Below are 22,053 nucleotides of genomic sequence, written 5' to 3'. Positions count from 1 at the left end.
TTTAGCCAGTGAAAAATGTCCCTCGTTAATGTATTTAATTGCGGCAAATGGGAAAAGTAGAGCAAGTGCCGAAGGATGGCCAAATATTTACAGACGGCTGGGTTTCGTTTCGTTTTGGTTACGGATTTCGGTTTCTGGTTTCTGGTTTCTGGTCTCGTAGGTTCAGCTCACCGGCCATAATGAGCCCGGATCTGTGGACCTGCGGATCTGGGGGCCTGGGGATTTCGGTTCCTGGTTTCCAAAGCCCCCGACTCCCGTCGTGCGACTCAATTACAATTTGCATGACGGTTGTTTGCGGCACTCAAGTTGTTGGGCCCTTCCGTATTTTACCCACCATGTGTTTGAGTTAAGCGTTCGTTTTGCGGTTTATTTAATACACTTTGCCGTGTGCTGCACTTGAACACGGAAGCGCAAAGTGAAGCCAGAGGAAGGCAAATTGATTGACACACTGAAATCTGAAATCTGAGTACTCAACCGATGGCAAACGCTTCTTCCCGAGTGTAAATAATCGCATGCCTTCGTGTTGTGCGGTTTATGCGTTTTACTTAATTACCTATTTGAAATTTTAATGCCCTTTGATGTGGCTGGGGATGCTGGATGGGCGGGAAATGGATGTGGAAATGCTGAATGGTGACTGGCATTTTCCCTTCGATTTTCCAGCCTTTTGATGTGGGAGAGCGTCTGACACTCGTTTCCTGCCCATTCCAAACCAATTTTCCGATTCCGATGCCCTGTGTCGCGTATACATAGATAAACTCATTCCAGCCGTATAAATCAAAACGCAATTTGTTCTGGGCCAAAAAGGGCAAAAGCTAATAACTAAACAAACTGCGGGCCAGTAAATCAACGAGTCTCACGATAAAGCCGAAGACATTGCCTTTTTTATGCCGCTGCCAATGATGTTTCTCGCATGATTATGATGTAGCATAGTTGCTCCCCGGTTATTGCGGATGGTGCTAGCGATTTCTTGGGGTCCAATAGAACTCCTCTTTCTTGTAGGTAGACCAACGGCGTGTTGACCGTAATTTATTGGCTGACAAAACAAATTCATTATGAAATGATAAGCCCATGAAAATTGTCAAAGAAGTTGCCACATACCGACAACTTGGACAAGATCAAGGGTTTGAGTAGAGAAGCTGTTCTAATAATTATAGTTGTATACAGGAAGTCTCCTAAACTTCGATATTAAAACTATGCACAGGTCACATAAAAATATGCTGATTTATGAAGATTGACGTTGATTAATGGCTAATATATTTTCATAAATTTTTAAAACCTTTTTAGAGCATACCCCCGACTGAAACAGAACCCTAGATAAATGCTCATTTGCAGCTTCTGTTGGAATGGCGAGTTATTACCCAACACATCACGCTGGTACATCCTCAAGAAGCCCAGCTGAAAATGCTGGCGGTGACAGTAACCAGTAACTACGAACTGCTGGTAAGTGGTAACTGGTAACTGGTAAATAGTAACCGGTGAGCAGTCGGCGGTAACAGTTACGCCACTCTGCTGTGCCGCCAATGTCAATGCCATTTCTATTGGCAGCGGGAAAGGGGATACCCCGTGCTGCTGGCCAAACTCCGGCTTCATCTGCAGCAACAGCTCATAAAATGCCGGAATGACATGAAGCTGACAGGTAGTAGATTTTCAGCCTCAGCTCGCTGATTGCGGTTGCCACAGCTGCTCATCATCAGTTGGAAGTTGGATGCTGGGATGCTGGATGTTGGGTTCTTGCAGGCATTACAAGGCTTTAATAGACAAGCGCAGCGCAGAGCTGAATAAGATTAATGAAGCCGTTTAAAACGCTTCGGTTGTTTATCATCGTGCGGCATCCCTGAGCTTCTACAGCTTCCATAGCTTCCACTGTGAGCTTCCCCAGATTTTTCCTGGCCGCTGTGCCTAATGTGCCGGGCGTCCTCCCCTCCAGATTCGCCTTATTCGCCTCATCCGCCGGCCATTAAACATTAGCCAGAGATGCCGACAGGGCTGCAATCGTGGTTGGTTGGGGCAACAGGCTGATAGCCGGTCACAGCCTTATTAAGTCGCCATAAACCATAAGCTCACGTTTGCCACGGCAACAGCGAAACACAAAAATGTGTATAGATACACTGGGAAAAATATCAAAAATATCAACCAGAACTGTGTCTTGGATTCAGCCGAAATAATTCAGCTTGACGACGAGTGCAAATAAATGAATGAGTGCCTAAAATATTTAGTCTTAACATTTAATATATTATTTAGATATCCAACATTTCAACATTTCTCTCAGTGTCGAAGAAAAGTAACTTTTAATAAAGGCAACATCTGAGCCTACTACTACTTAGACTCGCTCTGATGCTGATAAATGGCCGTGGGCGTGACCCAGCCAGTCCTTGATTAGCCCGACATGACCCAAAAAGAAGGATGGCAGCGGCTCCACGACTCCAGGTTCAAATGGAAATGACACCACAGTGGCTGCAATTAAACTGCAGCCATGGCCATCCGGCGGACAGTGTCACCGATTTCATGGGTTTTTTTTTTTCGTTCGCCTGATGAGGCGTGCAGCATTTTGATGGGCAAACACGTAAGGCCTGACAATTCCAGCTCCATGGACTCAGTCTATGGCAGCCAGACGGAGAGGGAAGAGGGATGGCAGAGGTGGCCAGTCCACATAGGAGTACATTTTATTGGTCCTACAGATCTTTTCGGAACGATAACAAGTTTTGATTTGTTCGCCAAGGCAGCCGAAACGGGTTATGATTGACTGGCTGTCGGACAGGCGACATTGGCAGGCGGATAAGCCGCAATCCCCATCTGGAAATGGGGATTTTTCAAGTGTGCCTCGACTGCCACGGCAGGCCAACATAGTTTGTTATAAAATTAATGACCCTCATTTTGTATTCAAGTGTTATCGAAACGATTGCCAGTGCACGTAGACATACACGGCCTATGGACGAAAAATATGGGTTTGGCTTGGCCTGCTCTGCGGATTGCCAACAATAAATACGCAAATATTTGTGTACTGGAAATGGATTTCTTGGCAGCCAATTAAAGACCAGATTTTGAGGGGCTCATTAAAAATATTTCCAAGTACCCACACATCAATGATAGTGGAATCAGAAGTATGTAAATATTGTGAGTGCTGGCTGTAATGTGAAGATGCCAATAAAATGGATAGAAACCTACTCTGCTGGCGTATTATTATGTATTTATAACTTATACGGCAATGCAAACTCTTTAGAATGGTAAAAGTTAACGTTTTGTGGGGCATAATCGTGATGATTTATTTCAATCAATCACGACTGATGGACGTGAAATTAGCAAGCCCTGGAGAAAGCCCAGCCTGGCAACCTCAAGGTCACCTTTAATTCCTTCATTTCCCACGTACCACGGGGCGTATGAGCACTGGCTAACAACTATTTCGACACCTCATTTCACTGCAGCCAGAGCCACATGTTGCATGCTCTTCGCTGCTTTTCCGAGGCGTCGCCTCATGTAATTTGCTGGCCAGATAAATATCTGCAGCTTATCACGATGTCTTAAACATTAAGCTGCCGCCTGGATGGCCGACTGGAGGAACACCTACTCCACCGCCGACTACTCGTATCTGCAGCTGTTGATGGGAATAATTTATGTGAAGGTTAGTTGCAGGCTCACACGATGCAGGTTGCCCCACTGAATGGGAGGTGTTCGCCATATGTATATATAAAAGAGTTGAGCCAAAGCTATAAAGATCTGATCCAGCTGGGGCACTTACTTTCACAAGTCAGCACGTGAGCATGGCCGCAGCTAACGGGCGCACATTGTGCGGCTGCCTGACCTCATTTGTGGGCGCAATTTGCTTGGAAAATCTGTAAAAGTCTGTAAAAATCTGTGGCAAGCGAGCTGGCCGAAGTGGTGCATTCATTAACAACAAATTGTGCCCGAAATTCGCCTTAAATAACATTTTATGTTCGCGCACTGGCCGAGATACCGCTGGACGGCAAACGCCTGCCCGCATTTTCATTGCTTTATCTGTTTTTCATCTCGAGCCGGTCAAGTTGGCAATTTGGCAAAGCGTGAAATGGACAGACACAGACCGCAAAAAGCCGTATCTTGTGCTGCAGCAACAATAGCCGAATCTGGGTAAAAACCCCACCACAATGGATTGGGAGTAGGTGCCGTGGAAGCGGCACGCTGGTTGCATGATCATAAATCTGCAGGTATACAATAAATGCAGTGATCTCTGCAGCTCCCCCGTTTCCGCAATACCCATTATACCCGCCATACCCCTCTTTCCACTGACTCTATTTGTGTCGAGACTTTGCACTAGAAATGTCAGCATGGCACGGCATCCATACCCTGTAATTGGGCTGTGGACGGGAGTTGATAAATCTGTGTAATTAGAGCAGTAAGCATGTAATGCAAGTGGCTGTTTGTGTTGATAAAGAAAACCGCAGATGATTTCCAGCACGACATTATTGTATTAAAAGTCGCACATCACTTTTTTCATTGCAATGATTCCCATTTTTACTTTTCTTATATTATTATCTTAATTGCACTAAAAAATTAATGGAACTATCCTCTATTTAACTAACCTTTTTTAAGAGATACAAACCAAAACATACTGAGTAGTCCACCGAATTTCAGTGGTTTTCTTTTGGCTGTGATTCATGTGCTTTGGCCGCTGGGCATAAATCAAGCGGCAGAGAAGTCCGAAATGAAATGCAGCAGAACGGAATGAAATGGATTGTGCAAATGTCTGCCAAGTTGAGCCGGGCTTAGCCGGTCGGCCAGATGCTTTGGGCCACGTCCAGGCGAGAGACCCGGCCAAAAGTCTCCCGACCCGACGGCTTTAAGGGGCGTGACGTGTACGCACCTGTGATTCAAGTGGAGTGGTGTGGAGTGGGCATGGCCACCAACAGGTAGCCACGAGTATCCACCTCCAGACAGGCCCATTGGCATGCCAATGAGGCAGGCGCACGTGCTTTATGCTAATTACTTGCTGGGAATCGGGCGTGGGCTGGTCGAAGTCAGGAATCGACCCAGACGGACGACTCTGGGTTATTAAAACGCATTTGGAATAGCTCTCAAAACTTGTTTGTGTCATTATCGCGTTCTTTCAAATCCAAACCAGGTGTTTTTTTTTTATTTACACCTTTGGAGGTGGTGGCTTACATGTAGTTTAATTAATGCGTTCGCGATTAAAATGTATACATTACGAGATGTCGTGTGTGCTTTATGGCTTGTAAAGTTCGCTTGGCGGTAATTAACCGGCTGACTGGCGGACGGACAACGCTGCGTATGCTCAATGTCGCGCTCAGTGCAAATTAACATCAAATGTCAGACGGGCTTGTTGCCGTGGCCAACTGATTAAAGTCGGATCTGCGAAGCGTTCTGTGATGTTCTGCGATGTCAGCTTATGGGTAATCATGTGTCCATGGACCCCAACTGGCAATGTTGAATTAGACATGGTCGTGGAGTTCAAGTTCAATTTTTGCGGATGCCTCGGCGCTGCTTTTAATTAAAAGTAATGCCTTGCCATTTAGACAAAATGCTTTTCCTCCGCTTTTCCTTTTCGCTTTTCCAGAAGAACAAGGAAAGAGGCGGCGACGGCCAGTAGGACACACCCATTCTGGCCTGCCATTCTTTCACTGCGGGTCCCGCGGTTATTTATTTGATGACTTCGGCAGCTACAGACCCGGTCCGTCAGTCGTTTTTTTTTCTTTTTTTTCTATTCTTTTATTTTTCAGCTTTTTGGTCAAATCACAGCGGGCGTCGGGCATTGATTGTTGTTACTGGGAAACTGGGGGAAATGCGGTAACCATGCCTGAATTATGCTCGCGCCGCAGCAGACGAGGCGAGTTTAATGCTCGAAATATGCAAAATCATGAGTCTGCGTTGATTTTAAATTGTATCATTAAAACGAGAACCCGCTACGAGCGGCGGCGGCGTCGTAATGAAAACCGAACCGAACTCCACCAAAAAACCCCTTCCCCAAACCAACTTCTGCGAGAATTTTGTGTGTTTAAACATTTTTTCTCCTATTTTTTCCGGCTCGTTCATTACACATTTTGATTGAACCCTGCCCAGTTGGTAGATCAATCAATTTTTTCTTTGTTTCCCTCGGCTTGCTAATAAATTGCGGTACGAACGCAGTGGGCCCAAAACGCAAAGTCCAAAACCGAAAAATAAACAAATTAAACATTTTCTGGCCATGGTAGCAATTATGTAGCTCGCTTCTTTCCACTCTCACGCTGTTAATTCAATTTATTTTCTGTGTCTAATTAAAGGGGAGAATGGTCGATGGATATGTTTGATTTGTGACAGGGAATGGTTCGCAGAGAGCTGGAAGTTAATGGAGACCATGACAGGATATGTTTAATGAATAATTAATTGAGTGTATTGGCCCTCCGGCGGTCGAAGAACAAAACAAGATTTCGATATTATAAATTCAGCAAATTGTAATCTGAGTTATGAGTTATATACAGTGAAAAGCAGTTGGCTCACTCAATCCCGTGTAGTTTATACCACTTCCTCTGAAGGCTATTCATTGCATCATCGCTCGAGCACTTAATAAACGCACTGGAAACTGACATTTGTGTCCCACAATCCTGTGCTCCATTTGCATTTTCATCTACTATATGTGCTTCATGGCTCGATACTTTGGTACTTATATGCAAACGACAGTTGTTACAATTTATGGCCAACTTGGCAACAGAAAAGCATGCAACAGCAACAACTGCAATTTCCAAATAATTGTTTGTGTGCGCAATTTTTGCCGTTGCCATTTTGCGCAATACGAATGGAAATTTTGCAAGCAAGCGATTCAAATTACTGATATGTATTTCCATCGATGCATTTGACACATTTGAAGCACGACGTGAAATTGTACCCTCTACGTCGATCCGACTTGGAGTTAGAGTTGGGCTCAAGTTGGCCGGAACTGCAATGCAACACGTCGGGAAGTCTGAAAGTCTGAAAGCATTCACGCAATCGCAATCTCAACTCAAAAGTTGCCAGCTATTAGCAGCTCTCATTGTGGCCTTTCCTCGCTTTTCATTTTCTTTTTTGCCAGTTTGCCATTTTGCCACTGCTACTGCAAAGTTTGCCTGCCGTTAAGTCATTCTCGAGATACTCAATGCCTGATTTTCCACTCAAGTATGGCCTGCATTGTTGTTGCCGCTGGCAATTGATTGCTTGAGTCATAGACTTTAGACCACAACGGGTTTAAGTCCCGACCAGGCTGGAACTTCGAAATGGGCATACCCTTTTTGGAAAATAAACAACTGCCATTGGTAAAGTAGTATTGCTACGTAATCAAATACATAATGCAGTGCTTTTGTAATTTGAATGGTAATATCTGTATTTTCGATAGTGAATGAATCAGAATGTGTGAGTAGAGAGCATTAGGTCTAGCAAACATTTGATTATTCAAAGCTTAATAATGGCTAAATGACAATCAATCACATTGTAATACTCTGTCAAGTCGACCAGTCTGTCGGTTTTTTTGAAGTCACCAAGTCAAGGCGAAACCCCTTGGTTAGGGTATCGACTAATCGCATTCGCCTGCCAACCGAAGGCACTCGTTCCAGTATGCTTGTCGCCAAACCGGAGCAGTTGCCTCTATGGACTCCACTTCATCCATATCCCAATGGCAGCGCCAACAAATTGCCACTCCAAAGGTGTTGGAGTCGCTGTCGCCGCCGTCATCGTCGTGTTTGTTTGCCTTTTTTTGGTTATCGCTGACACAACAATGGGTCGTAGCTGTTTTCGGTGGTTGGTGTGTGGAGAGGGGTGAGGGGAGGGGGGCAACGGCGATGGCGGGGCAGTGCGGGGAGTATACGTAATATTTGATTTTCTATTGCAAATGCATTGGCAATTTGCACCGCGAGTTGATTGAACTGTCAATCGCCGGTGGACATTGCGATATAGTTTCGCTAATTTTGTGCATGTCTGCATTTATGAAGGCAAATCGGCCATTTGCCTAATTAAAATGCCCCACAGTGCAATTTGGCCAAATGAGCGATGGGCCAAGAGGGGGCCACAGACTGGGACAGCTTGTAATATAAATATTTAAATAGGATTTGCTTTGCGAATGGCTAATGGTTGAGCTGGAGTCCAGATACAGATGAGGAGATGGGGGGGACTGGAATGGGGATTATATGGTCAGCACATAAGGTAAATGACATTTAATTGGCCCACACTCGCCGAGGGGCGGAAATTGACCAATTGACATACATTTTTAAAGAGGTATGCGCAGGAAAGTAATTGCCGTTCATTGGAAACCATTTTTATTTTCGACCTCCTGCCTCGATTCCCATCGACGTTATTAAATATTCAGACTCTTGGCTTCTGCAAATTTATGATTTCTTTTAGTTCTCCTTTCCCGGCCAATAAAAACGAGAATAGCCGTCGAATGGAAATAGCATCACGTTCCACAAGACTCAGCTAACTATAAAATTACACCGAGATATCTGAGAGGCAAAAGGCAAACAAACAGAATCATAAAAAAATGCCGCACTTTTTCTTTGGCTTGTGAAAGATTTTGCAATTTATTTCGCTGGGATTATTTTTGTATTTTTTAGTCGCTGTACTTTTGAGTCATGCCCGCCGATTGTGAGCAAAAACAGCCAGCTTGCGCAAGAAGGCCAAAAGCAGAAGAGCCGGCGAAAAGCGAGAAGCAAACTTTTATTGCGCCAAATCTAACGGCAAGCGAAACGAACGGCCGCCCTTTTGACCCCGGATCTTTTGGGGCAGTGAGAGGAGGGAGCGCTGGGTGTCAAGGTTAAATGTCTGACGGCACGAGCTCAACCAGAAATACGGGTCAATCGCAGATACCCAGTAGAACTGGATATACCTCATCCCACTTCGAATTCCTCACAGTCTACGCCAAAAGCATTCGCTCTAATGCGTCATCATAAATCCCATGCACAAATGAAATTTTCGTGTTCGGCTGCAAATGATGGTGCAATTTATATTCATTAGGAAATGATCGGGCGATCAGTGAGAATCTTTCCAAAGCCAGACTCTTGGCCATGACGGACTGTTTAACTGTTTGGCTCTCAGAATGGCCTTTATTGGCCAAATGGAAGTTGCAAGCATAAAAAACCCATAACAATTATTAAATAATCGCTGTCTTTGGGCTATAAAAAAGAGCTAAAATGCCACTATCTGCAGGGGATTATCTGAAATCGCTAGTTAATGAAAATTCACGAAAGACGAATGTATTTAAGAAAGAAATAAGAATAAATCGATATCCAACGAAATCAAATCTAATCTTAGATTATGTACCATTAATTTTTTTCTAATAGTCTTCGGAAATCTACAAATGCGCTTCAAAGAGTATTCTGCCATCAACTTTCAGAATGAATCAATCCCTTGTTTATTTTAAAGACCTTTGCTTGCTAATTTAAATTTATACCGCTCGTAAAACATTTATAAACTTTGGCTGCCGTGGAACTGCTGTTCGTGGGTGGCCTGTTGAATAAATCAAATCTGTCTAGCAGATAACTGGAAACTAGCTCTGGCCATAGCCAACTGAGTTGGCCAGAACCGCGAGCCAAGAACTTAGAGCCCAGAACGGAGACCCCGTTTGATGTGGGCTGTCAATTTCTGTTTGCGATGGCTGCTGAGCCCCTGGGACGAGGAAATCGTTAATCACTGGGGTACTAATTGATTTTTCAAGTGCATTCGAGACACGTTCTGCCGCTTTTCCCGCTCAAATTAGAGGTGCTTTACACTCTTATTTTCGCACCCCCCCAGCGAAAGTGGCGGTCCAAATGTTCTGGGAATTTTTTTACTCCAAAATTCAGCCAGCTAATGAGCTTTTGAGTAGCTGAGAAGTTATCGATCAGCAGTCGTCTTCATTTTGCGAGCGAGCCATGTTTGTGGGTTAAGGGGTCGATTTAGCAGCGGAAGGCATTTCTCAAGTTGAATTAGCCCGATGAGTGGTCTTTGTTCTAAACACAATCATTAGTATATTACTCAAGATGAAGCGTGACTGGGGGCTATTTAAGACTCGATTTTCGGCTATTTCGCTTTACGACCTCTCTGTGGTTTCCGATTCCCTTTCTTTCCTTGGGCCTTTACCAACTCTAACTAGCCGAAGTTTTCTTTCTGGAGCCGCAGCATAATTTAACAGGAAATCGTTAGCGAGCGGCGTGTTTAAAATAGTTGGCTCCACCTCCGATGCTCCGATGATCCGACTGCATTTCTGCCGCAGACACGATGGCATTTAAATGAAACGCTGCCAGAATTAGAACTGTAAACAACATGTGTTGAAATGCCTAATTGATTGACTTGACTCAACGGCACCTGACTGGCGGGTAGGGAGGTAGGTAGCGGGCAAAACTGGCTGCGACTGGGAACTGGGAAAATTATGGCATTGGCATTCGGCGGCATCTGATGGATTGCCAAAGACGTTTGATCAATGGCCGATGGTGCGATTGCAACTCTCAGGTTGATTAGCCTTTGCTTCGCGGAAGAATGCAATTAAGACACTTTAATGATGCGCAGTTATTAAATCAATTCTCCCCAGCCTGCGTTCACAATTTATTACACAACGACTTCGTCAGCTGGCTCTTTTGCCGCATCCATGGCTTTGCATAGAACTCAGAGTGCAGCGGACAACGGCTCGTCCAATTACGGCCAACTCAAGACAATGGCCCGTAAAGCATTCTAACACCAATCCCCGAGCGGCTTCAATGGCTTTCTGGCACTCCAGCCAACTTTCCAATTGGCAATAAAGCATGCGAAACCAATAGCAATACTTCTTTTTTCTTTGGTTTTTCGAATTTCTTTTTAATTTTCTTTGTTATTTGTTGACCACTAACTGTTGATTACCAGGCCGAGATACTGGCCTTTTCACGCGCCCTCCAACCGCAGAACAGCAGACACAATGGAGCATTGGAGGCGTTGGTGGAATGCCCAAAAAAGGTATCGGCATTTTGGCCACAAAAACCGACTCTGCTGCAGTTTTCTGCACTTGAGCGCCTAACGGTAGTTCCAGCTAACGAGCTAACGTAAATTAAGATCGCTTGTTCTGTTCTTTTTCCAGCTCCAGCTTCAGCTTTTCTCGGGTTTCTCGCTTTTCTTCTGGCAGCATCTTTCGTGGAATAAAAACCAAATGTGTTCGGCAGCAAAAAATAACCCAGAAGTAAACAAAAGATTCAGCCAGAAACAACACAGCACTGAAACTGGGGGTGGGTGTGGGTCTATGGTACTCCTATCGTTTCGCTCCTATTTTCCCAAAAACGGAAAGGCCAGGAGAAGACTTCAGACTTCACTCAACGCCAACGCACCATGTACATACTTATATCTGGATGCAGATCCCCCGACCCAGTTTGCCGTCGTCTCCAGATACACACGCATTCGTGAGATACCCGGTCCCGAACTCATTTGCATGTGGGCAGTGGGTCAGTGACTGGCGGGAAATCCATCTATCTGTCTATCTATCTATCAGTCAACTGAGATTCTGATGCCTCGGTGGGCAGTTGGTAAACTACTCGTTGGATAGTTATGGTCTTTGTCTAGTCCACCACGCACTCTCCCCCCTCGCTCCACATCTCTTTCATCGATCTCGGGAAAACAGAATCGCATTTTCCTCAATCCAACCCACTTTGGTTTTTCTCCTTCGCTGACTTTTACAAAAGTCTTCATCGGCCGCAACTGTAATAAAGAACTACATACCGTATACAAATCGATTTCACCCAGTTCTCTGGTCTTTTTTCCGTGGATTCTTACATGCAGCACATATTTTCTTTTATGGCCATCCGTTTTTGTTGCTCTCTGGCCGGAGAAACCATAAAAAACGATTGCCCCCGTGGATGCAAGGAAATCTACCTTATAGAGAGCCCAACCCAACTGAAATCCAAGCTAGAATTTCGGACTGTCCAGGTGATTGCGTGCAACATGCGCTCGGTTGTCATAAAAGTTGCCACTTTATGACTTACTTATGTGCAGGAAAAACTCAACTAACCAAGGGTAAGGAACTCACAACTCCAAGTCTCCGCCATCTCATGGCGGAAATAGACCTAATGATCAATTAGCTCAAACCGCGCTGCCGTTAGCTTCCGACTTGTCCACTGGGAGCGTCCAATTTCTGGACGATAGATGGATCTGCCGCTCGGCGAGCAGTGCAGTAATGCGCAACTATGCGTCACTGCAATTAACCCAAAGCTCTAATTGGGGATGATTAGCTGGGCATAAAATGTGTATTTTAAGGCCCATTACGGATGGCTTCCTGTCGCACAAGCTGGCCTCCAGTGCGACTCGCCAATAGAAAATCAAATAGAAGCCGGAGCATTCGGAGCTGTCAGAAGTGGCCGTCGCGCCGTATGATGATTGCGCAAGCGACACATAAGCGGACTCCAACTCCCAGATCTCAGATCCCAGATCTCGAGTCTCGGTTCTCCCGCTCTGGGATCCCAGAACCTAGAACACAGAACCCAGGTCCCCAAGCAACTCAAGCTGCAGCAGCAGTAACTGCTTTAATTGGAAATTGTTGCAGCAGAGGCATCCGCAGCAGCACCGTCAAGTGTTCCAGTTACGTGGCTGTCGTTTGCTTTCAATCTTTTGGCGCTCCGGCGCTGGCAATTGCATCACGCAAACTGAAGAAGTGAGCCGAGCTGCCAACGGGTTTGGCTTTGGGCCTGCCACCATCTATCTCTGCCCCCGTCCCTGGCTACTTTCTAAAGCCTTTTCTTACCGCGCCAGAATGTAGCTAAGACTACACTGGCATAAAAGTCTGGAGGTGCAGATTTTGGCAACATTAAGTTGCAACCACTAAGCTATTGCATCATAAGCTGACTTACTTTCTTCTGGAAGAAAAGTAACATTCTAGTTCTGCGATCTAGTTCACTGATGCTTTTCCTCGAGTGTACAGCATCAACTTCTCATCTCTTTGCAGCCTGGTTCACTTGGTTACTGTGCGCAGTTTTCCCCCCGGTTTCCTTTTTGTTTTCCCCGTTTTTCCGTTTTTGTCTTTTTTTGTTTAGCGCCCAGGTAACTGTTCGCAACTACAACAACCTCGAGCTGCAGTTGGGAAACTGGTGCAAGCTTTTCTGCTGCGCTTCAGCTTGCTGCAAGTTTGCAGTTAGTTCTACTGTTGCGTTGTCCGCCGTCGAAGTTGTCGTCGTTGTTTCTTTGGGCTTTGATTTTGCTGCTGCCATAGAGCTGCGCTGCTATGTATGACATTGCTCGTTCACTTTTTTTCTATTTTCTTTTCGCCTCAAATTGGAAATTAACGTGCAACAACTGGGCTATAGGAGCCGAACTGAACAACTGAACAACAACTACACTGGTAACGTGAACGAACAGCCCTTTGTTCTTAAAGTTTTTACAGAAATTAATTAAGTGCCTCTGCTGCAAAGCAGGGGATTTATAGAGATTGTTAGGAAAGTTGCTGCTGCTTTCGCAGTGGCTGCCAGTTTGGTTTGGTTGCTTGTGGTTGGTTGGTTTAGTCTTGTGTCACATGAGCCAAAAGTCTATAAATTTGCAAGAGCCATAAAATTAGCTCGTAAAGTTTTGTTTTTAGTACAGCCCCCCCTGCTCACCATTAGTGTGTCCACATTTATAATGTCACTAATTAAAAAAGCGGATCCCAAGACCTGAAGTAATTTGGTCGAGCATTATTTTATTGCTTCAGATGGGAATCAGTCGAGTGGATTTACGACCCTGGCCAGTGATTAGTGGTATGAGAAACGGGTGCCAGCCAAAGTAACAAGCCTTTAAAGTGCCATGTATTCCCGCTTAATGTGACACTCGAATCGAGTGGCTTCCCCCTTTTTTTTTTTTTTGGATTTTCAATACCCCCCCAATCAATTCCTCGTTTCGGGCACCGCTTATGGCCATCAAAGAGTCATTTATAAACGAAACAGTTTTGTCAAATTTCGACGGATGGCCAATCCCTGCCTTCTAACCGGCGAACCCGCTGACAGCTGCCGCTCATCACTGATGGATGGGCGTTTTGCAGCTTTGGTTAGAAGAATACCGCGACTCGTGGCCTGGCTTTGCCGGCGATTAGAGGTGCTGAAAGGGTTAACCAGGCGATTTGTGATGGAGAAATGTTGGTCGGTAGGGGGGGGTGGCTTTTATCAGCAATCTGTTAGTGTGGCGAACATCATCATCGCCATCCGCATTTGCGGCAACTTCAAAGGCGGCGGCGACATCTTCTGACTGACTGACTGCGTGGTCGGTGTTTGACGTTGAATTTACAAATTACAGCTAATTAAAAGTTGATGAGTCTGCGTGAGTGAAATCAAGCGGCGGCGGGGGAATCTTCCCCAGCCTGATAAGCAAATGAGGAAGTCGGGAAAATTCGTTCGTGAAAAATTGTATTTACTTTGTGCTCACTTTTTCCCCACTCTGCCTACTTGCGCAAGTCATTCGAGTGTTCTGGTTGTCTGGCTGATGTTTATCTGGGGAAACTATGATGGGGCATCCGTTGCACAACATTGTTGGACAGGAAATGTTTTTTTCCATGCGAAATTCGGCCGGCGAAACACGCGGTGTGACACAGCTGCACTTATGTATGTATGTAGCTTATAACCATGCCATCAAATCATAGCTAGTCATATCCTGAACTAATAAAAAAAAATCTCTCCAAAATAAAAAAGACATTTCAAAGCATCGGAAGAAGTTTGCAATAATAATTGCGCAAACATTTGCCATGGCAACTGCTGACAATTCGGTGGCAAGAATTTCATTTTGCCTCGCTCAAAAGTTGGAAAAAGTAAATGCGCCAAATGAAAACATTTCCATGCCGATTTGTGTGGGAAAGAGCAGCGAAAATGATTATGCCAACGATGATGACGTTGACAACGACAACACAACGCAACACAGAAGCAGCAGCAGCAGCAGCATCAGCAGTTAATGTTGCTGTTGCAAGAACCACAATTGCGGAATTGACTTGCCCACACCAGGAGAAAATACTTGAGTGGATATTTGTCATTGTCAACAATCCCGAACCAACAATGAACTCTCTAACTAAGTTAAGAATTTTATGCAATACGTTAATGTGCAATAAACTGTTTGTTTGGGTGCGTATAGATTTTTTTCAGTGCATACCCGCCACAGAACTCTTGCATGTCAGGCACAAATAGCAAAAGAAGTCAGACAGGTAGGTTATCGCCATCGCAGCTTCATAATTAAATATTGTCAGCATGGAGGACGCTGCCTTGTTGCGGCCTGATGATGCAGACGATGCAGATGTGGCAGATGATTCAATTCCTGCTGCCGAGAACGCGTGCAACTTGATGGCCGAGAACAGGAAGTGCGAAAACTATTAGTGGCACTTATTTATTCATTAGAGCCAGTTAGAGACACCCAGCTAGCTGTGCTCCAATTATGCAGATCGTTGCGGCTGGAAGCCCCACAGCTGGGCAGCGATACGATGATTATAATGACTAAGATGAGGACGCATCAGGATGCAGGCACACGCTGCTCATTTCGCTATTTACACATTTGCATAATGACGACGCGATGTCATTGCACTTCGGCTGGTTCAATGTGCGTGATGAGTTATGGGCGGCGTACCACATGCTTACCTGCTTGAGATATCTTTATATGGGGTCTGCGAGGAGCGCGTTTTGGGGCAATCACTGGCTTATCAGCACACACAAATCAGAGCGGATACCGGAATGCTCATAGGACGAAGACACTTTTATGGCTAGATGTTGATTGTATGCAAAGATGATATTTTAAGTAGGGGAACGCTCGGTTCGGTTTTATTTTATTCCTCCGGCTTGCGCCACATGGGAGCTTTTTCCGAAGAACTGCGGCTCCCGCTCCCGCTCCAAAAACACACACACTCACCAACAACGAACACACACACGCCGGGCAATAATAAAAGCGTAAATGCTTATTTATTTGCAAGTCGTTCGCAAAATGCGCTCTTGTATAATTTATGAAGACCGCGCACACGACGTCGACAAGCTCGAGAAATGCGAAATGCTAAATCGAAAACCCGGCAACAAAAAGAAACCGAAATTGGACTTTTTATTTGATATATTCTCCGTTGATGGTCGTTTTTTGGTATCGGTCAGCGAGACCCTCGTAAAAAGTGCCCTTCAAGTCACAGAACCTGATGATTGTCCGGGGTCAGAGGTCAGAGTTTGCGGAGCAACTGCAGTCCATCAATCACAACTGCCGAATGCAGGCCGCCGAGTTTGCAGTTGGCCAACCGATCAAGCGGACCAAAACGACCGATAAATCCGACAGCAGCCGAAACCGAAGCCCAAACTCGATGCGAATTCCGATCCGAACCAAAACTCAGTAGTTCCGCTGCAGCGTGCGTTACGTGCGACGGTCCAACAGCAACTGGCCGAGCATCGACTTGGAGCCGCCTGGCTGAGCCCCCGGGTGGAACCTGTTTCTGGGGTGGACCGCGAGTGTGGATGGTGTTGCGACTCCGGAGTGGAGCAGGCGGCACTTTTGGCGCCAACTTTGGAGAGTTTCGAATGCCGGCTGGCAAAGAGAGAGCCATGGAGAGATGGCCGCAGAGAGCGCCGCCAGCACGTGGTGTGGCGCTAAGTACGGCTTAAGACTTGTATTGCAGGAATGATTCCAGATAAACACTTACGAAAATAAAGTAAAAGATAAAAAACGAAGGTAAATTAATGTTGTAATATGTGTGAATAATAATAAATAATTTTTAAAATGTACTACCTTATGTCTCAGCACATCTTATTATATTAATTCCTATCTTGCTGTATCCTAACCAATATTGTTTGCACATATATACACTTACAGTAACTACTATTTATAGTATATTTACGAATGACTGTAGCAAAACAAACCGCGAGATGTGTGTAGAGTTGGAGAGCGCATGCGCACAGCGAGAGCACAAACTCTGGGGGAAAAGACTCGAGTGGCGGCGACGAAAATAAATGCTACGGAATTGACAGGGGCGGCAGTTGGATTTGGATGAGTTCTTCTGGGGGGGGGGGGGGGAGATGCTTCAGACTGCGGAGAGGGGTGCTGGGACTACGACTGGGGTTAGTCAGCATCTGCTTTGTATCTTGCACGCCGAGTGATAGCTAAAGATACATGCCCATGCCGCCCCTCATCAAGCGGCCTTAAGTGCGCTTGTAGCTGTCTATCAGACAGAAATCACCCCATAGAACGTCGATGATCCGGGAAAAGAAGCCTGACGATCCGCGCAGAAGAGTACTCCTTCCTCGCCAGCAATTTGCAAACCGCAAGTGGCCGAGACGCATCGGAATTCGCTGTCCTCCAGCAACTGAAATCGACAAAATACACACCCCCCTGCCTATCGATCAGTGGTCATCAGCTGTGGAATTTCCTCGGAAATATTTATCTACGCTAATTTCCCTGCTTAACTTGGGCAAGTGCCGGGAAACCGCATCATGGGCTCGCTAGCAATTTTCGCCGCTCGCGTGCCAGCTTGTTGCAACATTGCTGCATTGCAACAGTGCAACAGTGCAACAGTGCACCATTGCAGCATCGCAAAACGCCTTTAACTCCGACTTCCCATAGAAAAGTTAGTTTCGGCTGTCCACTTTTGTCCAAGGGTCCGGAGATGCCTCCTCTTTGTGGCTCTGTGGCGTTTGGTTTATGGTTTATGCGCCGCCGTTTTTGGTCTATTAAAATGATTGCAGTATTTACGTAGCGCTCTTCAGCCATAATTTGTATTTGCTATGCTCATCATCATCATCATCATCATTGCGCAGGGGCCACTCGAAGGCGAAGGCGAAGGCACATCCTCCTGCTCTGCGGTTTTTCCGCCGCCTTCCCCTGCACAGAGGAATGCCCCCGGCATTTGACCCTTACCCAAAGTCTAAGCTCTTCTATTGCTATTGTTTATCTGCAACGAGCCAGGCCCAAAAACCAGTCTCTGCCATCGGGTTGCCTTCCCAATCTCAGCGGATTGTGCGTTCATAATTCTGGCCTTATCGCCCCTCTGGCGTCACAGTGTCGTATTTACCACGATTATTGATCGCTTAATACGAGTTTGCCGCTCTGCGTGTTTATTTGTGCAGCTTAGCGATACTGCGGCTCTGTTTTCTTGTATAAATATTTGTCGCATCGTGATCAATTACAGCTGACTGGGTTGACTGAGTCGCAGATACAAACAGAGTCGTTGACTCAGCGAGAAAGTCGGCTGGGAATTAAACTAATAATTGTATGTCAGGCCGGGCTTAAAACTTTCAGTTTCGCGGGGCGAGTGACTACTGAGTGTGTGACTGACTGGCTGACTTCATTCAAGTGCCAGTTTTCGATCATTGCAGACATTAATGCACATTCTCAGGCTAAAAAAAAAACGAAGCGAAGAAGAAGCTGGGGGATTTCAAAGTCAATCGACACGCCCACCGAGGACATTGAACTGGTGGCTTCGTAATAAAGTGTGCACTGAAAGAAATTGACGAGCTACATCGTGGTAATGATCATAAAAACAAGCCACTGAATGGAAAGGCGTGATAACTGATCACTTTTGTATTTTTCAATTTCCCTGCTTTAAGATTCTAAAATCTCTCTGTGCAACATTAAATAACCAGTTTAGTGTGGCAAATTTTTTGTTCGAACTTCCGCTTAGCAGGAACGCAGCCAATTTTGACAGATTACAAGGCAGCGAGTCGGCCCGAAGGCATCTTTTTGGCTTTTGGGTCTTGGGTTTTTGGGTTTTGGGTTTTTGGTTTTGGTAAGCCACCAACCGAGCAGAGTAAGAAGGTAAGAAATAACTCTAATCAATGGCCTCAGTGCAGGCGAGGCAATGCCATTGAACCACTGAGTCCGGGAATTGGTCCGAAATGCAAACTGGCTCAGTGAAATGGCCAACAGCAGCAGAATCGCCGCCCTGCTGCTTTCAATTACGTGTGCTGGCTACCAAAAAATTGCAAAATTCAAGCAGAGCCAACAAATTTATGGCCAGAACCGAATGAAAACAGACCCGTTCAAGATCTGCGTCCGCAGACGCTTGCCAACGATTAAGTACCGCAAATCAAAAGCCAGGCAAAAGTGCAAAAGGAAACCACGAGGAAAACCCCGGGGACCAAACCCGCAAATGACAAATGTTTGCACTGGGAGTTTTGCTTGAAATGCAACAAGAAAAGCGCCAAAAAAATGTGAAAGACCAAAACCGGGCGAAAACAGCCATAAAGTGTTGAGTGCTGGCGGAAATCACTTGAAACCGAAAATAAATCAAAGGAAACCATAATGGAGCACCAGCAGAAACAAAGAGGCAAGGCCAGAATCGAAACGGAAAAGCGGAAAATGGAAAATGGAAAATAGAAAATAGAAAACAGCAATGCCAGCATCCGCCGCCAACACACAAAAACCGATAAAGGCAGCGAGAATCTGCAGAAATAATGAAATAAAATAAAATAGAATAGAGCAAAAGGGGAAATCGCCAGCTGAAACTGTAGTAAAAAGCCGAGCAGCAGTAATAAACGAGGTCCGGGAATCAAAAGCATCATCTCAAACCAACCCACTTCCCAGATCTGAGGACCCGGCGTCCTTGTGAGTCGGCGACTCGTGTGATTTATGTCCCATTGTCCGGTGATGTCAACCTGGCCAACCGTCTGCGGCCAGTCTGGCCAGCCTTAATTGCTCTAGCGGCTGGCCACGCCTTCCTGAAGCCCCAGCCCACCGCCAACATATACCGCAATTACAAAAGCGACGACTATTACTCACCTCTTTATATGGGGCTTCTCGTCCAGAAGATTGGATGCAATAAAAGAAGGAGTGCGATAAGGTGTGATATGTGCTTGGTTCTGCAAAAGCCATCGAAAACGTGGAATCCACATCCGCACCTTTGAATTTTTTTTTGATTAAATGAACACGTAATGATAGAAAGGTGTCATCAAAATCAAGATTGATTGTAATTGTGCGCAAATCAATCAAAGAACACATTTTTGAAGTGCATTTAATGGCTGAGATATCAATAATACTCCTGATACAAGTACATATTGATCTGAAGATAGGACCTTATCAACTTGTAGATATTACAGAATAATATATTTATTTCTAAAAGGCATATTCATTATAGAATACCTTATGGAACCGTTTATCTGCCCTCGATTACAGGTCATAATTAGAGAGCACTCCTCGTCAGGCTTAATCTTCCGGCTGTTCCGAAACGCTCGATTGCCATTTAAAGGATTATAATTTCTCCATTGCCGAAACTAAAAACTTCAGACGCAAACTTTGCAGACAGTTTTTGTGCCATTTAAACTCCCTTTGGGCCCCGTTCGGTTCAGTTTGGTTCGGTTCAGAGTCAGATTCAGATTCGGATTCAGATTCGGATCCACACTGTTTTACAGAGCAAGGTGCAGGAGCAGGAGCAGGAGCTGGGAAAAAAGGGATCCGTCCGTCCGTTTAGTTTTTATTCGGCAGTGCGGCATTTGAATTCAAATGTGCTCTTAAATCGGCTTAGTTTTGCGAGCAGCTTTTATGTTCCCGGCGGCTTAAATTAATGCGCCAGCAGGGACTTCGTGCAAACAAAATAAAACGAAAACACTAAAATGAAATATGAATGCAGGGAGTGTGGAATATTCACCTGGGCTTGAGAACACACAGGCAAGGTGATTAAATGGATTTTCAGCGTTTATATGGCCGGTGAGTGATTTAATTGATTTCAAGTTGCCCGACTACTGCAGTTCGCCCCTGCCCCAAAGCCACATTCACTCGGGACAGCCAACCACCAATGGCTCTATCTAATCAGACCCACTTTCACGCCCACTTTCGGTCGAAATCACTGCTAAGTGTTGTGAAAATGAGATTGTAAACATTTTTAATTTGCCTTGTTAGTGCTCAATACCCTTACCACTATCAGCTATGACCGAAGTTATAGTCGGCAGCATGGAGAATAAATTGTAGTAAAATATGTACTGATTACAAAGGTCATATACTGCAGTAAAAACCAATCTTTATTGCTCAATCCCATGCGCAGTATAAAAATAAGCTACATTATTACATGGTTCAATGGGTCAAGTTCTGTACTACAAAATGAATGAAAAAGTAATCAGCATGCATATGGTGTCCAAAAACAAAAAGGGTAATAATGTTGGTAATTATTATATTGTAGTAGTAATTCCAGATAATCAGCATTATCATTACAAACAGTAGGAGTGCTTGGATTGATCGGCAAATGTTGTAAATTATTTTTTCACCCCTCAACTGGCGAAGTAGTAAACACTCGATATAGCCATCCATTTAGCAGCTAAAGAGACCAATCTGCTGCGATTTCGCAGTCATCTACGATGTTGCAGGCCTGCTTCACGTGCCACGTGCCTCCTCGTGATTCAGGAATCAGCCGACTGCATTAGCGGGCAAATGGACCTGGCCGGTGGAATGAGGTGCGGATGCCACAAGAGTCGCAGCCATGCGTAATGCATTCCGGCGTAGTTTCGTTTCTGCGTCTCTGTTTCGAAGCCATAAATTTTTATGGGCCTCATGCAACAAACAGCGGGAGGCGGTCCTGCTCTTGGTAAAAGTGGGCGAACGGCTGATTAAAGTGAAGAGCCGATGGGGGGCTGAAAAACTACGCCCTGCTCTGGATTCAAATGGTCCAAGATGCACTGCGCAGTTCTCAGTTCCTAAGACTGTGTTTTGCTTTACTCATGTATGCCAGACCTTTTAATCTATTAACACCACCCAGAGAATGTTCGAGTGACTACAGACCGAAAAGTACTCGTCAACATCCGTTGGCTAACCGCCGGCTAATCATATCACATCTAGCCAAATTGCAGAAATACTTTTGCCAAAAATAAACCGACAGCGAAGCGCTTCTGACAATGGGTCATCATCAATTATGCGATCGCTTCGGTTAACTGAAGTGCGACAGCGTATATCTCTATATCTCTAGAGGAGCCGACCGCCGGTTGGCGTTTTTGGCCGGGCACTTAATCAAGAGTCCGGAGACATGAGCAAACATTTTGGCCGCACTCTCCGGCGGAATGATAACCGCAATTAACGGCATTACACGGCAGGTGGGGCAAAAGCCGGCCACTTACAGGCGATTTTGGCCAGCGACGATAAGGCTCGCTGGCATCCAACAATAATTGGCCCGAACAAGCTGTCATGAGTGGCGAGGAATTAAAAGCCGCTCACAATTAAAATATATAAGTTAGTAAT

At 45.3% G+C, this 22,053-nt stretch overlaps 1 protein-coding gene across 4 annotated transcripts in view; it reads right to left on the bottom strand.

The window, feature by feature from the left end:
- Nucleotides 1-16,281, bottom strand: part of CG34347 (uncharacterized protein) — a 60,592-nt gene extending 44,311 nt beyond the window's left edge. For 3 of the 4 annotated variants that reach the window (NM_001382071.1, NM_001382074.1, NM_001382073.1), the window contains exon 1: nt 15,507-16,281. The gene's annotated coding sequence lies outside the window, so the exon portion shown is untranslated. The remainder of the gene's footprint in view (nt 1-15,506) is intronic. The other variant, NM_001382072.1, reaches the window with a different exon arrangement.
- Between the last annotated feature and the right edge of the window lie 5,772 nt (nt 16,282-22,053).

Source organism: Drosophila melanogaster, chromosome 3R (assembly GCF_000001215.4).
Source record: "Drosophila melanogaster chromosome 3R".
NCBI lineage: Eukaryota > Metazoa > Arthropoda > Insecta > Diptera > Drosophilidae > Drosophila > Drosophila melanogaster.
The sequence above is the reverse complement of the archived record's forward strand: the minus strand, read 5'-3'. Positions and strand labels throughout refer to the sequence as shown.